General features: G+C 54.3%; 1 protein-coding gene and 2 long non-coding RNA genes across 5 annotated transcripts in view; 1 reads left to right on the top strand and 2 right to left on the bottom strand.

Annotated features, from left to right (window-relative positions):
- PRKAG2 (protein kinase AMP-activated non-catalytic subunit gamma 2) overlaps nucleotides 1-16263 on the top strand; it is a 255248-nt gene that overhangs the window by 17112 nt on the left and 221873 nt on the right. The window lies entirely within an intron of this gene.
- On the bottom strand, nucleotides 6690-10036 carry LOC141371599 (uncharacterized). The gene is made up of 3 exons (XR_012376679.1): nucleotides 9907-10036; nucleotides 7462-7572; nucleotides 6690-6817 (listed from the first exon to the last, which is right to left on the bottom strand). It is a non-coding gene; the product is annotated as an uncharacterized lncRNA (long non-coding RNA).
- LOC141371598 (uncharacterized) lies at nucleotides 10030-15734 on the bottom strand. Its single transcript, XR_012376678.1, has 4 exons — nucleotides 15703-15734; nucleotides 14663-14757; nucleotides 13651-13726; nucleotides 10030-10164 (listed from the first exon to the last, which is right to left on the bottom strand). It is a non-coding gene; the product is annotated as an uncharacterized lncRNA (long non-coding RNA).

The raw sequence follows: 16263 nt of genomic DNA, 5'->3' as shown, positions 1-16263 counted from the left end.
AAGATCACAACGAGGAGATCTGGGGACCTGGGTTTTCCACCTACTGTATCTCTAACTAGATGAGCCTCTTGGCCCTGCTGAGTCTAAGTTGCTTGGTTTGTAAACCAGCAATAAGAATGCCCACCTGAGGGCTGTTTTGAGAATAAAATGACATCACATGAATGCCTGGCATGCAGCAAACTTGAGTGAATTATAATTATTGAAGTATCTTCGTTTGTTGGCTGTGATGTTGGAGAAGCCGTGAGAGCAAATGTGTGGCCCGTGTCTGCCAGGCCAGGACTCACGGCTCTGGGTACAGCGTCGCTCTGGACCTGCCCTGCTTGGTTCTTCTGTAGCTGCTCTTGTTCCTGCTTATAATGTGCTTTGTCCTACTGCATTGCAGCGTGCTTTTGGTAATGAAGATAAACTGTAAATAAGTATCACTGGGACTCAATAAATTCTTTTTTCTTCTTTTTTTTTGATAAACTCTAATTAAGCAAACAAACAAATCTCCACGGGGCTGTATGCCAGGTGGAGTGTGGAGCTGGGCCCATTCTTGGTCCTTTTTACTTCTGCCCTCCCTTTTCTTCCCTCCTCCCAAGCACCCCACTTCCCTGATGGCACATCCCACACGCACCGATCTTCCTGCTGTCTCCTTGGACGGTAGAGTGTGCACCCTGGGGTGTAGACGTGCAGTGGGGCGTGGATGGTGGGGTGCATGGACAGTGGGGTGCCTGGCCGGCGGGACATGGGTCGTGGGGTGCATGGCCGGCGGGGGTGGGGGTGGAGTATGTGCAGTCAGGTGGCTGGGATCCCAGCGCCCGGTCTCAGCCCAGGAAGAGCAGGGTCGCACAAGCCATCTCCAGCTGAGCAGAGAGGCTGTCCCCTGCTGGAACTCTGTCCTTGCTTGCAGCATGCCCCTGCGTGTTCCCTGGTTCAGTGGGCTTCCATGTGCTCATATCTCCCTCAAACCAGTGGTTTGGCAGTCCAAGGAGCTGGAACCGGAGGACAGGCGACTCTGACCCTTGATAGTCCCTGTGTCTAGGTGAAAATGCTCTGTCCCCTGGGACCAGGAGAGATGAGTCCCAGCTCAGTTGTACAAGCTCAGATGGGGTCACCGAAGCCCTGTGGACTTCATCCTCGGAGGCCTTTATGGCTGTGAACCCTCAGGCTCAAACATCAGGTGCTTGTCCTTTCTCCCCTGGCCGGCCAGATTCCCCCTTGCAGAAGTGGGGGCTGCATGGTCGTCTCACATGGTCCTTCTGCTCAGGACACCCAAATCTGCCTCCATATGCCTAGGACGTGCCGGGGGACGCACACAGTCTCTCGGGAAGGGCTGCACTTTGGGCAGGGGCTCCCCGGACCCAAGCCTCACACGGCCCTGGAGAAAGTGGAGGACCATGCCGCCCTCAGCCTCACAGCCGGCGACACGGGCGCATGCACTTCCTAAGCACTAGAGGGTCACATGTGCGCACGTGTGTGCACGTGTGTGCACGTGTGTGTGTTGTATGTAGAGAAGGAGATTGAGAGAGTCATGTAGATACAGACATATGGACACAGACCAGGAGACAGAGACTAGCCCGTGTTCAGTTTTCTGGAGTTTGTAAGTGGAATCAAACTGCTTGGAGGTTCAGTTCATTTTATTTTTAAAGATTTTATTTATTTGAGAGACAGAGGGTGAGAGAGCATGCACGAGCTGGGGGGGGGGGGGGGAGGGGGGGAGAAGGAGAAGCAGGCCCCCCGCCGAGCAGGGAGCCCGATGCGGGGCTCGATCCCAGGACCCCGGGACCATGACCTGAGCCGAAGGCAGATGCTTCGCCGACTGAGCCACCCAGGCCCCTGGAGGTTCATTTTAAATATGATCTTTAGAGGAATAAATGACAGTAGCCAGAGGGACAGGAGGACTTTATGATCTGAGTTGGGCACAGCATGGTGATGTTGTACAAGGAGAAGGGAGCTGGGGTAAAAGAAGTGGATTTTGGCTTTGGTTTTGTGGCTGATTAGCGGAGTGTCCTTGGGCAGGTGGCTGGGCCTGGCCTTGAGGCCACAGTTTCCGTGTGTGTGACTTGAGGGGGTCTGGATTCTGTCATGGTTTAGGGGCCGGAAGCCATGTGGTGGGTTCTCAGGAAGAGCCTGGATTGGGAGGGGAAGTCTTGGTTTGAGTCCCATCCATCCCTTGTCATCTTCGTGCCCCGTGTCCTCGGCAGTGAAAAGCAGTTGATCATATGAGGTTCAACCAAATGAAATAACCCATATTTGACCATGTTTTTAACCTCAAGAATGGTAATCTTAGAGTTCAACCTAATATCTGGTCTATCCACCATATAAAATTGTTGAAATTGACATACAAATAAGTATCTAAGAATCATTTTTAAACAGCTAGGGCTCAAAACTGCAAATTATTTCATTGCCAACCCTGGCATTCTGGTCCCCCCCCCCCCCCCCCGGCTGAAACTGAGTGTTTCTCTTCCTTTTTCCGGCTCCTGCTGCGAGGCTGGGCTGCGGCCCTGCGGGTCCCACCCCCCCTCAGATGCGGGCCTGTGAATGGGGAGCCACACGCTGCCAGCCCCTTCAGCCTTGTCACAGTTGTCACCTATCTTTTAAAAAGTTGTCATGTCATGTCTCCCGGAGGCCAGCTCTGCGAGGGATTCCCGAAACACTACCTAGGCCCGATTCCGGAGGATGCAGTGTACACCCGGAATGCTCAGGGTGAAATTAAATTTAGTCCAGAACTGGAACAAATGGTCCAGATAGCCCGTGCCTTCCTGGGGTGCCCACCGAGGGCCGGTGTCCCTCCTCCTGCTGGTGGATGCTGAGTCGGGGCCACATGAGGTGGAGAAGAGGAAGAGCCGGGGCCCTGGCTTTCCAGGAAGGGGGGGTCAAAATCTGAGCCACTTCTTTCCCATATTTCTGTGGGGCAGGGGTGCTCAAGGTGATGGCATTCCTGTGGGGGCCCCAGGTGGGGCTGGGGGTGGAATCTGCCCTCCTGGGGCAGAGCCCTTCTTCTCACAAGCTGACCCCCATGACCCTAATGCATCGCGATAAGTGATGGAGTGCTTCCTGCGTGCCCTGGACTGGCCCTGGGCTCGGCGGTGGGGATGGCAGACGTGCAGGGCAGCCAGGCTCCTGCCCTCGGGGGGTTACTCTCCTGAGGCTGCAGCCGCTCCCATCCCCGGGGGCCAGTCTCCCACCAGTGTCTTTTTAGGCACTTACCAGTCTGTAGGCTTTGTGCAGGTGTCAGGGTTCTGAGGTATCCATCCACTCATTATCAGTATTTATTGACCGTTTGCATTGAGGTGGGTATTCTAGAACCAGGGGAAGGGAGGGGTGCAGGAGGCGGACAAGGCCTGACTTCCCATTTTGGTCTCGCCCCACGTGGGGCTCACAGGAAGGCTTCTCTGTGCTGTGTCTGCTGTCCCTGGGCTCCCGCTGAGGGGAGTGGAGGTCAGCCCCCGTCCTGGGCCAACGTAGGGCATGGCCCCAGTGCCCCTTCATGTCTACACCCCTGGGGAAGCCAAGGAATCTGAGGAGCGAGTGGGTCTCAGAGGTGATAGGATTGAAGATGCGCTCAGTTTGCAGAAGGTAATAATACCGAGTAAGACATTTGGACGTGAGGTTTGGAGAAGGATATATGAAAAGTGAGGCTTCACTGCTTCTTTCCAGAAGCACCCGGCCTGGTAATCCTTATACCTGAGACCTCCCAGCTTCGTCAGCAGCCAGGAGCCCCAGGAATGTGCCCCAGGCTGTTTCCTTTCGGGTGTCAGGGGTTAATGGTTAATGGTTTGACAGTGATGATGAAACCAAAGCCTGTAATTTCTGCTGAACAGGGGAATACGGAAATTTCCACTTGTAGCCGACTTTAGAGAGAAACATCAACATCAGAAAAAAACAACTCGCCCACAACTGAACTGTTTATGATGTGCGTCCCAGAGCCTGGCCAGTGACGGAGGCGGCCCCCCTGACATTGAGTGGGGGAGCAGTTTCCAGAAAAGGGGAAGCCAGGTTTGGTGAAAACAGAAGCGACTTGTTTGCAGAGGCCCCAAACTTGCCAGCCTCAAACGGGGAAAACTTGTTCTCAGCCAAGTGCCCAAGCACATTATGTCAGCAGGAAGACGCACTCCCGCTCCGGAAAGTTGTGGGTTTGGCCTTTCACAATTGATTGTCATAACCAGGCTGAACTCCGGCCTTTGCTTTTGAGTTGGTTTTTCTTTTTTTTCCCCCTTTGCTCAGTGTGTGTTTATTTTGTGATGGTTCCCGCCTAGGCCATTAAAAATCTGCTAGATGATGGTTGTCTTAGGAGGAAGAGTGTAAGTCATTCGTTTCTCGGAGTAAGGCATTCGGGCAGAGAGAAGAGAAAGCCTTCCGCACAAGTGGGGGTCAGTGGCCTTGGAGGCTGAGAAGCTGGCTCACCGGGGAATTCTGATGCGCTGTTGTCAAACTTGGCTTCCAATCAGATTATTGTCAGCCTCTGTGAGAAGCGATCAGGGGCATGTTCCTTTTCTCCTCGGCACCCAGGGTCCTCCTGTGCTTCCCTGGCAGGTGATGTGGTGAAGTGGGCAGGCAGGGGTTTGGGGATGGGCATTCTTCCTGGACACAAGACTGTGGAGGTGGGGTGAGTGCGAAGGAGCTTGGAAACCTTAAGAGTTTTGGAATCCGAGCACCTGAGTTCAAGTCCAGGCTCGGGATGCTTCCACTGGCTGTGAGGTTGGGCTGGTTTATCCCAAGAGGACGATTGCTTCTCTGAGCCTCAGTTTCCCACAAGACTCCGAAGGAGAGGGAATAGCCACCACGTCAGGTTATTCTGAGGCAGAGCATAGGACGAGTCACCTTGCGCCTGATGTTCGTTTCTTCCCTAAGTTGAAGTGATACCATGTTCTTTAGTCAGTTACTTTGCAATTTAAATAAACCGGCAGACTGAATCTCTTCTTCCAGGAGAAATCTTCCGACAGAGTACCTTTCTTCAGTGTTTAACTTTGAGTTAAACACTCAAGAAACTCTCTAGGTAAGGGGACTGTCCCTGGTTTGTCCTGGACATGCCTGGTTTACCCCCAGTGTCCCAGGGTAGTTGTTCAAAGTGCAAAGTTCAAAGTTCAAAGTAGGGACAACAGTGGCATGTTTCTGTGGCATCCTCCCGCCTCGTTCTGCAGTCCCTGAGCTGCCTGTGTCCAGGTCCCCTGGGTCTGCGGTGCCAAGGGTCTCAGCCTCACGGGTGCTGCTTACCCAGGGCCCGTGCACTGCCCTCCGGAGCCCAGGGCCCCTGTGCTGGGCACCCTCAGCCCCGCGGTGCGGGATAGCTACGCTGTCCTCTGGAAAACGGCGGACCACTGGGGTGTGACTATGGTGAGATTCCCCAGACTGGCCACACCCAGCAATAGCAGGTTCTGTGGGCTGAATCGTGTCCCCGAAAAGATATGGGGAAGTACCTCAGAATGTGGCCTTATTTGGAACTAGGCATTGCAGATGGAGTGGGTTGTGATGACAAGGTGGGCCCCTCACCCAGTGTCCTTTCGAGAAGAGGGAGCACCGCCACAGAGGAGGAGGCAGAGACTGAGTGCCGGCCACCACCAGAGGCTGCAAGAGGCAAGGGACAGTTGTCCCCTCCAGGTCTCAGAGGAGCTCTGCGGACACCTGATTTGGGCCTCTCAGCCTCCGGGACTGGGAGAGAGTACATGTCTGTGGTTTGGAGCCCCCACCCCCACCCCCCCGAGTGTGGTGCTGTGCTGTGGCCGCCCCAGGATGAGGGTACAGCAGTTTGTGTTTCTCTTCACCCTCTGTCTTTGGCTCTCCTGACCCTCTCGACAGAGGCGAACAGAGACACGGAGAAACTGAGGCAGGCAGTGCCTTGACCCTGAGCTTCCCCACCCATCCTCTGGTATCTGGAGATCCCTCAGACTCCAGCAGGTGAGTTCAAGGAACCGGTTTGTTCCAGCCCTGCCTGAGCCTCGAGGGTGGGAGAGCGCTCTGACCACCAGAACTTTCTCCAAAGACGCTTCGTCGGGAAATCCTTTCCCTAAGCAACTCGCCTCTCAAGGCCTGAGAGCGTGCCAAGGCGGCGGAGTGTGCCCGTGCTTGCGTCTCTCCCTCGGCGCGCCTAACCTCCCCCGTTTCCATCAGGGATCACAAACAACTTCCTAAACAGTAATTAGTTTTTATTCAGGAGCAGACGCTGTTGGGAAGAGCACCGTGGGAGCAGGCAGCCTGGCCCCGGGCCTGCCTGGGCCGGTTCTGTGTGGCCCCACCAGCCCCCGCCCCTCCCTCACAGGTGATGGGGTGTGGAGGAGACACGACATGATGTGTGCAAGGTGAATGTGAGCTTAACGTTATTTATGATCCTTAGTTTTGTTTTCTCATTTCGCGATGATCAAAACATGCAAGGTGTTTGTCCAGGGTTCTGTCTGGTCAGTGCACATAAGTTGTGTTGTGAAGCCTGGCCTTTGCAGTTTGGCTCTGCAGCCCGGGATGGGGGAGGAGGGTAGGGTGCACCTTCGCAGCATGGTCTAAGGGCCAGTGGGCTGCTGGTAAATGGTTAACAGCTGGCTGAGAAGAACAGTCAGATTTGTGGGGCATGTGAATGGCCTGCATGTCACCTGCCCCAGTGGGATCCCGCTGGTGCGACGTCAGAGGGTTGTACTGCCTTTTCTTTTGACCTGGAACCCTCGAGGAAGGAAACCTTGTGTCTGGAAGGAAAGCCGCTTGGAAAGATTTCCCATGCAGGGCAGGAGGAGGAGGATCTGCTGGAGGTAGGGAGGTGGCCAGGCCAGCCCTCATGGGGCGCATTGTCAGCTCTTTGCCATTCAGGTTAGCAGATTAGCTCATTGTCACTTTGGAAGATCTGCATCTTCAGAGGATGACAGAGGGATGGAGATGGGAAGGTACGAATCTAGGGGGTGCAGCCTGAGCAGAGTGCTCCACTGGGGTCTCAGGCTTCGAGGGCCTAAGAAAGACTAGATCCTGGACAGCGGCCAGGTGGGAAGTGCTAGGGTCTACCGTCCCATGACCATATGGCTTGAAAAAAGGAACAGAGCTGACAATGGAGGGAAAGTCACCTAAGACCAGCTTACCTAACTCACGTCTGCACCCTGGAAGCCCCCCCACCCCCACCCCTACTGGTTAACCACAGCTGACCCTTGGCTGGGGGAAATTACCAGCAACCCAGGGACTCCCCTTCCTTGCTTTGCCCAGGAGGGATATTTCTGCCAGCCCCAGCTTGGCCACACAGCGCAACTAGTGACGTGTGCCCAGCGCGACACCCAGGTAGCCAGAGGCCCCAGCAAGGTACACAGTCTTCCTGCAAAGTCCTGGCGGTTTCCCTGGGAGGTTCCATAACCAACTCACCCGTTCTTCCCTCATAGACAGCCCCCTGCAGACCCAGGCTTTGCACATGGAAACCTCTCCCCAACATTTTACCCCCATGCCCACTTTTGTTATCAGAGCCTTAGTGATTTTGCAAGAGAACAATCTAATAAGCAGGTAGGGACTCACATTTGTGTCAGTAAAACAACTGGATCCCATTCCCAACTGTGGGCTCTGGTGGACCCTCCTCATCTCTGACCACGTTTCACAGAACAGTCGTGGAAACATCCTCAGACCAAACTTTGGAAAAGTGCAAATATGGAAAATGCATTAGAACATACTGTTTCCTGAAACCTGTGGTGATTGTAAGAGTAAGATTCATTTTACAAAGATAATTGGAAGAATGCTCCCAGCTCCACACACACGCATATGTGTGCGCACACACGAGTAGACACAGCTGTATGTGTGCGCACGCGCGCACACGAGTAGACACAGCTGTATGTGTGCGCACGCGCGCACACGAGTTGACACAGCTGTGTGTGCGCGCACACACGAGTAGACACAGCTGTATGTGTGCGCGCACACACACGAGTAGACACAGCTGTATGTGTGCACGCACACACGAGTAGACACAGCTGTATGTGTGCGCGCACACACACGAGTAGACACAGCTGTATGTGTGCGCGCACACACGAGTAGACACAGCTGTATGTGTGCGCACATACACACGAGTAGACACAGCAGTATGTGTGCACATACACACGAGTAGACACAGCTGTATGTGCGCGCGCGCACACACGAGTAGGCACAGCTGTATGTGCGCGCGTGCACACACGAGTAGGCACAGCTGTATGTGCGCGCGCGCACGCACACGAGTAGACACAGGTGTATGTGTGCGCACACGCACACGAGTAGACACAGCTGTATGTGTGCGCGCACGCACACGAGTAGACACAGCTGTATGTGCGCGCGCACGCACACGAGTAGACACAGCTGTATGTGTGCGCACATACACACGAGTAGACACAGCTGTATGTGTGCGCACGCACACGAGTAGACACAGCAGTATGTGCGCGCGCACGCACACGAGTAGACACAGCTGTATGTGTGCGCACATACACACGAGTAGACACAGCTGTATGTGCGCGCGCACGCACACGAGTAGACACAGCTGTATGTGCGCGCGCACGCACACGAGTAGACACAGCTGTATGTGTGCGCGCACACACGAGTAGACACAGCTGTATGTGTGCACGCACACACGAGTAGACACAGCTGTATGTGTGTGCGCACACACGAGTAGACACAGCAGTATGTGCGCACACACACGAGTAGACCCAGCTGTATGTGCGCACACACACACGAGTAGACACAGCTGTATGTGCGCGCGCACGCACACGAGTAGACACAGCTGTATGTGTGCGCGCACACACGAGTAGACACAGCTGTATGTGCGCGCGCGCACACACGAGTAGACACAGCTGTGTGTGCGCACACACACGAGTAGACACAGCTGTGTGTGCGCGCGCACGCACACGAGTAGACACAGCTGTGTGTGCGCGCGCACGCACACGAGTAGACACAGCTGTGTGTGCGCACATACACACGAGTAGACACAGCTGTATGTGTGCGCGCGCACACACGAGTAGACACAGCTGTATGTGTGCACACACACGAGTAGACACAGCAGTATGTGTGCACACACACGAGTATACACAGCTGTATGTGTGCGCGCGCACACACACACACGCCCATGCCTGGGCTGAAATGCCGTCTCCCTCTGGTGTCCTAAGTTACTGACCCCGAACAGAGGCAGCATCGTGGGATGGGTTTGGTCCCAAACTGCAGTGATTCACTGAACCTACACATTTGTATCCTATCTAAGTACTATTTTTTAACTTAAATCTTTTTTTTAAAGGTTTGTTTATTTATTAGAGAGACGGCATGAGCGGGAGGCGCAGAGAGGGAGGGAGAGAAAGAATCTGGAACAGACTCCCCACTGAGTGCAGGGCCTGATCTCACGACCCTGACATCATGACCTGAGCCAAAACCAAGAGTCAGACACTTAACCAACTGAGCCACCCAGGTGCCTCTCTTAAACCTATTCTGAAAAGAAACATCCCAGGACTAGCAGAAATGGCAAGCCAGTGTGGCTCACGATAAACCGTGACAACAAACACGGAAGCGTTAGGGTAAGCTGAATCCGTCAGGGAACCGCCTGAAAGCCCCACTGGGGCTTCTCGGCTCCCTGCCCTCGGCTGGCCGGCCTCTCTCCAGAGACCCCCTCCTTGCCCTCTGCTGGGATGACCTCCCACCTTTGCTCTGCTGGCCAGGCCTCTGGCTCGTGGGAGAACCTGGCCCCAGAAGGAAGGCAGGGGGACCCCGAGCAGCAGACTCCCACCGGAGAGCAGTGGAGCGGATGAGCTTGGGGGTCCGGCCACTGGGGAGCGGGAAGGACTCTGACCTCCTAGGTGCGTCCTTTTCCCCCGCCACACCGTTTTGGCAAATACCCTCCCTGGCCTCCAACTCTTGGTGCCCGGTTAACCTGGCCTCCTCCTCTGCTGGTGAGGAGGGTGGAGGCGGGCAGACGCCTAAAGACGTCCCACATCACCTCTCCTTTCATTTCTCTCTCACCTCCTGGTAAGCGAACTTGCCTCTTCATGAAACGATACGGATGCATTTGTCCAAACGTACTTCTCAGCAGTTAGCTGGTGCCAGGCACTGTTTGAGATGCCGGGGCTATCGGTGAGTAAAACTGTCGGAAATCCCTCCCGCACGGGGCTCGCGTTCTGGTGCGGGACAGACACAGTCAGCGACAGCCCGTGGAAGTGTACTTCAGCAGCTGTGCTGGCTCCCAGGGACTTCATGCCGGGGATTTGTTCGGGCCGCGGCCTGCGGTAGAGAGAGAAGAATGCCTTATGCTTCCATCGTGCTTACTTCGTGCCCACCACCGCGACAGTCTCTATTCGATTGCATTTCATTTTTTAAAAATTGGTGGGGATGGCCCACTTCGGACAATTTCATGATCTACTAGAGGGGCCAGTGTTCGAAAAACACTGCTTGGGTAGGTACCCACGTGTCGTTGGGAGGGTCTTCTTGCCCAGTCCAGTCCTGCCCCCCGTTAAATGGCAGACCTCTTCCCCTCTCCTCCAGGAAGCCCACTGACCTCACAGAGCCACAGGAGCTGAGAGCTGGACTGGTGTCCGAGATGAGAGACAGCCTAGTAGCATCTCCCCGTTTTACAGAAGAGTAAGCTGAGGCCCAGAGGTCACCGGCAGATGGCAGACCTGAGTGCTGGCCTCTGAGGGGAGCTGACTTAACTTCCCACAGCCCCACCACACCCCTATGCTTCCCCATCCCACATGGGGTAGGACTGGTAGGAAAGGCCTGGGGAATGGAAGGATTGATTTCTGTGCTTCCTCCCTGACCTCCCTTCTACCTGCACCCCCACCCTCCCAACCGTGACCAAGAGTCGAGGTTCAGGACGAGGCCTTGGAATCTGAAATGTTGAAAGCTTCTCAGCCGGTCTGTCCACGGCCAGACGTGGAGCCTAGGCCACAGATAGGCGTGCCCTTGAGGCCCACTGCTGCCCCCTTCGTGGGCTGCTCTCCATGGCCCCTTGGAGCCTCCTGAGGCCTGAGTCTTGTGTCTTCTTCTCAGGCTCCCTGGCCCAAGGCTGAGGGCGTCGGCGCCTGAGGTCATGGCCCTTCAGCTGATGGGAGATGTGAAGAGGGTGGATTTCCATCTGCTCTTAATCAAAGAGAGCATCAGCTCTGGTCCAGATGTTTGAATGGGGTCCAAGTCTTCCTGACCTTGAGTCTGCTGATTCCACAAATTTATCTTGTTAATTTGTTTGGTAATAAGTGGTCTCACGCTCCAGGCTAAACTTCCTTGGGAGGCCTCACCCCCCCGTCGATAGAGACAGGCTGTGTGATCCCAGATCCTGGAAGGAGAAAGACAAATCCATTCATTCTCTTTGGAAGCACACCAGCGAGATAGCACTTCAACTTTGCTCCAGAAATTATTGTTTTGGTGACATAATTTATTAAACTTTTGGGAAAACAACAACAGGGCAGCACATTTGAAACCCTAGCAACAGCCATAGCCGTGTCATAGTTCAGCCTGACTTGGATGACTTTTCCCCGCTGCAGTCCTTACGAACGGCAGGCCCGAGGTCTGGGATATGGTGTCTGGTGCATACAAGCCTCAGAACTTAACAAAATGAAATACAGCCCTGCTGCGGGGTTCTGTTTGCTTTCGGATGTCAGCTTTATGGTTTCTTCTAGATTCTAGATGTGTGGCCCACCTGTTGACCATGGGTGCTACACCTGTGTGTGCGTGGACCTGTGTCAAAAGATCTCGGTGCACCAGAGCACCGCATATGTAAATTCACATGCACATATGTAGGTGTCGACGCCGGTGTGTTTGCACGAACGTGGAAGTGTCTGCTTGTATGTGCATGTGGGCACTGTCCAGAATTGGACATGGAAGGGCATCCCACAGCTGACCTGTTCTCTGTTCCTGAGATGCACCTGCACCTGAATTCTAAGACCGAGGACTTGCTTAAGAAGGAAATTTGTATGGGCGCCTGGGTGGCTCAGTCGTTAAGCGTCTGCCTTCGGCTCAGGTCATGGTCCCAGGGTCCTGGGATCGAGCCCCACATCGGGCTCCCTGCTCAGCGGGAAGCCTGCTTCTCCCTCTCCCACTCCCCCTGCTTGTGTTCCCTCTCTCGCTGTGTCTCTCTCTGTCAAATAAATAAATAAAATCTTAAAAAAAAAAAAGAAATTTGTATGGAGAGTGCTGATAAGTGAGCTTTAGGAACGTGTTAATAGTCCGTGTGGGCTGGACTTCCCCTTCCCTCCCCACCCCCATCGCTGCACTGGGCCACAGCCCTGGTCCCACATCCCACCCTCTGGGGTTAGGAGCCACACTCACAGCTCTGACCCGAAATCTCCGAGTCCTGTGCTCACTTTACATTCTTTAACGCACTTTGTATTCACGTTTGAGAGCTGAGGACCCTGAAGCTCAGAGAGGGTAGGCACTTGGCCTCCACACACCTCATTGGGGGGAATGTCAAGTCTCCCTCTTGAGCCACTCTCCCCGTCCCATTTTCCAGGAATCCTTGGGCGTGTGCAGAGCTCCAGAGAGTGCACTCAGCCCGCGCTGTGGCGGCTTCCTGGCCCGCACGGTGTCACGGGCTCTGTGCAGAGATCGCCCTGGGGTGTGAGCCACTCCCCTTGCCCAGTGACATCCAGGTGTGACAGACAGCTTGGGACTCGGCACATCGGGTCTGGACAGAGCTCCAGCCAGGAGCGCTGATCCAGCCGATCCAGCTGGGACCAGCTCTTCCATCGCCTTCCTCCCTGAGTGGTCACCAAAGCCCCAGGCAGCCTTTCTTTCACACCCTTATTCCCTCATTGAAGGAATAAATGGTGCAGGTGAAGCACGTGGCAAACCACAAAGCAGTGTCAAAATATCAGACGTGAGCAAGGTGTGCCCAAAGCTTTTGGAATTGTAAACACTACTGTTCTTACACATCATCAGCACCGAATATGACTTTGCTGAGTGAGAAAGAACGGAAGTAACAGATTCACGTAAAAAAAAAAAAAAAAGTAACAGGTTCATGGACCATGATTTTCTAGGTCGAAACTGAGGCCCAAAAGCTGGGGCAGGGAATGTGTGCACAGCACTGCAGACAGCTCCTTAGCTGCAAACCCGGGTGTGAATCCCAATCCGATGGCTTTGCCAAGCTGCTCTGCCTGTCCATCAATCATCATTGATTTCTTCCTTCTTTATTCCTCCCTTCTTCCCTCTTTCCTTCCTCCCTCCCTTCCTCCCTCCCTCCCTCCCTCCCTCCCTTCCTTCCTTCCTTCCTTTCCTTCCTCCCTTCCTTCCTTTTTTCTGGTCAGTCTCTGTAATTGGCTTATGACTGAGAAAATTACTACCTTTTTGATTCTTGAAAAAGCTGTTTTCTAATGTAGATTTTGGTCTGGTGAGCGCTGGGTGGCCAGAGGTGGGGACGTGTAAGCACATCGTGTTCCACTCCCAGACGATTAGGAAATGGCCTGATTCATGTATCTGGCAGCTGCAAATCTACGGACTTGGCACTGGAGGAACCCGCTCTTTTTCATGTTGACCTTGCCTCCAATTAAGTCAAGCGGGACACGTCCAGGAAACATGCTTGCCCGACACCAAGGTGACAGCCTGAGGCTGCCCAGGCTGAGTGCGTCGGGGGGACAGACAGAGGCCAGCCGGGCCACGCCTGGTGGAGCTGCGGTGTTGCCCGGGACCAGGGGACACCAGGCCCTCTGCAGTCCACGAAACAGAGCCACACAATTGTGCCACACCCCGGCCCCTGCTGACCCCAGCCCAGCGCACCCTAGAGCTAGGAGTTGGTCTCCAGTCTTCTAGTCTAGTACGTCACCATTGCTGCTTCTAGAAACGGAGGAGCCACCTGGAAGGGGCAGAAAGGTGGATTTCAGGTTGTAGGATTTCCTGCTCCTTAAGCCCTCCTGCCTTGGCCCGTGCTCACCCCCGGAGCCCCAAGCCTTCACAGAGACTCTGTTCCTAACTCCCACGCTAGCCCTGCCCTCACCGAGGTCTCTCCTCCGTTCCGCTTTGCCAGGGGCACCTGCCGTTAGCACCCCACGCGCCTGGTTGGTTTGGTGGCAGGTGGTGGGACACCATGGTCCCGAGCCCTAACCCTTCAGAGGGGCCTTCTGCAGAAGGAGGAGCGAAGGGCCAGGGCAAGGTCTCTAGAAATAGGGCTTCGTAGATCATTAGCACCTTAAAGGGAAGCAATAAAGGTGTTAACGCTCCAAAGCTGACTGCCAGCAAGGTGGGTAAGAGCAGCGCCCAGCCTAGAACCTTCTGAGTCCTCTCTTACCCCCCTCAGCTTCATGATTGCCCCCTTAGGACGGCTTCCAACCTTTAAAAAATATTTATTTTAACTATTTCTGTGTGCCTCAATTCTATATGGACTCTTTCTGTATGATTATGAACCATTTTCTGCTTCTCTTGTGACGTGCACTCACCTTTGGGACTGTGGCCGGGAGCAGATGACTCAAGGATGTCACCTTGTTGGGGCCACCGTCCCAGGACCCCGTTGGTTCCCTCCCGGCTTTCTTCCACGATTAGGTCCTCCTGCCCACTTTTCCTCTCCCTCCCCATCCCCTGTGGGTTGGCTCCCACCTGGAATTGACTGCGGTCCCCATCTTTGCCCCCATCCGTCTGCTCTCAGCAGGGGGCCGGAGTGATCGTGTTACAATATGTCAGGTCATGTCTTCCCCGATAGAACCTTCCAGCGGCTCCCTGTTGTGTTCGGATGAGTATTCATCTGAAAGATGAATCTGAAAGATGGTTTCACCATCTTTCTGAGCCTGTCAGTTACCTTAGTCACACGGGCCCCTGCTATGCCGCGGACAGGCCTGCCTCCTCATGCCTCCAGGCCTTGGCACTTGCTGTTCCCTCTGCTGGAAACCTCTCCTGAAAGAATCCACATGGTGAAGTAAGGAGAAGACACGGTCTCTGACCTTAGGGAAGGGCAGAGCTGCTCATGGCCTTTCCCATAATCACAGCCCATCTTCCCAAACACCATCCCAAGCCCTTCCTCCTGCAGGCTTGTCTTGGTTTCCTGTTTTTCCCTTGCTTTCTGCATAACTAGGGCCGTGGTCGATCTGGTCACTCACTGTCTCCTTGACTGGTATCAGTGACCTCAGCTGAGCTGGTAATGTGCCTGCCAGTTGCGGGTGTCCCGAGGACACAGAGCCAAGCCCACCGGGCGGTGTGTAGGCTGGCCTATGCAGACAGCACTGCGTGTGCCGGTGAGCACAGTGCCTGGGCACGTACCGTGGCCCAGAAGCAGACGTGGATGCAGCCAGGGTCTGGTGTGCTCACGTGCCCCCATGCACGCTCATGCGCTTCCATTAGCTGTCACCAGATTTCCCTCGGGGAGGGTCGTATCCATTTGCATTTCCAATAGCCATGTGTGAACACAGCTACGGCCTCTTTTCCCACAGGCTGGCTGACAATGTGTAGTCCTACTACTTCATCATTTTTGCCGCTCAGATCGGTGACAAATGGGTCTCAGTGTTGTTGCTATGCTGTTGTTTGACCTATTATTTTCAAACAGCCTTATTGAATACAATTGACAGAGCCGCAATTTAACCGTGTAAAAGGTCCGATTCGGTGGTTTTTAGGATATTCGCAGATCTGTGCAACCATCACCACAGTCAACTCTAGAATATTTTCATCCCCTCCGAGGGAACCCCCTGATGCTGAGGCTATCACCAACGGGTTCCTTCACCCCCGCCTCCCACCTGCCCAGGCAACCACGACATGACTCTCTGCTTCTATAGATTTCCCTGCTCTGGGCTTTCGTATAAATGGGATCCTATAATGTGGTCTTTGCCCCTGGCTTCTTTCAGTTACCTTATGTTTTCAAGCTTCACCCATGTTGTAGATCTATCAGCACGTCACTCCTTCTTTGTGGCTTCACAGTATTCCATGGTGTGAATAGACCTCACTTTGTTCATCAGTTAAAGGACATCAAGGGGTGGTTTCCCGCCTTTTGGCAATGAGGAACAACGTTGCTGCGAACATTCATGTGCACGTGTCTGGGTGGACATGTGTTCTCATTTCTCGGGCTTATACCCAGGAGCAGAATGGTCGCTGGCTGGTGGAGTCACTCTGTGCTTCGCTTTTGAGGAAGCGCCAGAAGGTTTTCCAGATGGGTTTGCTGGCTGACATTCCCGCGGTGGCGGACTCAGCTCCAGGCTTATGCGCATCCTCGCGGGTGGGAAGTGGGGTGCCTCGTGCCTTCGATCTGCGTTTCCCTAGTGCCTGATGGGGTCGAGCATCTTTCCCTGGGCTTCCTTGGAGAAATGTCCGTTCATACCCTGTGCAAGTTTTGAAATCGGGTTGTCTTTTCAGTGTTGAGGTTGAGAATTCTTGAGATACTCTGGATGCAAATCCCTTATCAAATACATGGTT

Source organism: Callorhinus ursinus, unplaced genomic scaffold, assembly GCF_003265705.2.
Source record: "Callorhinus ursinus isolate GAN/ISIS: 27379988/994484 unplaced genomic scaffold, GSC_fseal_2.0 scaffold80, whole genome shotgun sequence".
NCBI lineage: Eukaryota > Metazoa > Chordata > Mammalia > Carnivora > Otariidae > Callorhinus > Callorhinus ursinus.
Note: the sequence above shows the minus strand (reverse complement) of the source record. Positions and strands in the feature narration are given on the sequence as shown.